General features: G+C 44.6%; 1 pseudogene; it reads right to left on the bottom strand.

Moving 5' to 3' along the window:
• Nucleotides 1–114: 114 nt before the first annotated feature.
• LOC106750864 lies at nucleotides 115–834 on the bottom strand (annotated as a pseudogene).
• Between the last annotated feature and the right edge of the window lie 245 nt (nucleotides 835–1,079).

Genomic DNA, 1,079 nt, shown 5'->3' with positions numbered 1-1,079 from the left:
TTGCTCACAGTTTCGTAACTTTCTGTAAAATAGGTTGAAATAAAAAGATATATGCATAAACTAATTTAAATATATACGCTTAGTTGCTTTATTTTAAACATGAAAAAACTATACCTATGATGTTCGCTACAGCCTCCACATCTATAATTCCAGCAAATCCAGCATGCTTTTTAGCCACAACCATACTGCAAACGATCCGTCGACTCAGCATCAGAAAAGCGTCCAGTGAATCCAGACAGGATTGTATTCTTTGTTGCAGTGTACCGCCGAAGATAAGTTCCTTATTGTCCTCTTGCATGTCAGCAACAAGTCCAACATCATCCACCGCGCCCCATTGTATAGCCATTCCGGGTAATCCGTCTTGTACTCTTCTCTAGCATATTCTCTCCATGATTGAATTAGCCGTTCCATAATTAGTTTGCCCAGCGTTTCCTCGGCCGCATAAGACGGACAAGAAAACGACGAAATGTCGGAAATCTGGGCATATTTTCTTCGAGAGCTCGTCCAACATTTTCGTGGCCCTTGCCTTCGGCTTGAATGACTCTTCCAAAGTTTCTGCAGTTTGGTTCTTGTAGATAGAATCTCTGAGTACAACTGCGAGGTTGAATATAGCTTCCACGGGTCCCAGTCCCTCAGCGGATTTCAAAATAACCGCACAATCCTTGGGATTGAACGCGTCAGCACATGCAGTGATTTGAATATTTTCCCCGTAGGACTTCCATAATTCCACCCTCGAACGCTGATAGCCGTTTCGTATTCCGGTTCGCGAAATCAGCAGTAGATTTCGGGCACCCCGAAGAATCAGCCAGTCTGCTAATTCCAGCCCGAAGCCACCTAGGCCATCCAAAATAACGTAAGATTTTTGCTTTTCGTAGAAAAATCGGGGATGAGCGAGAATTGAATGATGCAATTGTTCATTTTCATCATATATTTTGTGAAGTGGCAGCTTGGAGCGCACGTCACAAGGGGGCGGACCCTTCGAAGGGTCCTATTGCGGAGCGGATGGCGCGCTTTCGAGAGCGCCGAATCGAGGCCACCGGTTTGTTTCCTTTATTTTTTTTAGTATTTGCGACATAGCG

The sequence above is a fragment of the Dinoponera quadriceps genome, unplaced genomic scaffold (assembly GCF_001313825.1).
Source record: "Dinoponera quadriceps isolate SergipeBrazil2010 unplaced genomic scaffold, ASM131382v1 scaffold6912, whole genome shotgun sequence".
Lineage (NCBI taxonomy): Eukaryota > Metazoa > Arthropoda > Insecta > Hymenoptera > Formicidae > Dinoponera > Dinoponera quadriceps.
The sequence above is the reverse complement of the archived record's forward strand: the minus strand, read 5'-3'. Positions and strand labels throughout refer to the sequence as shown.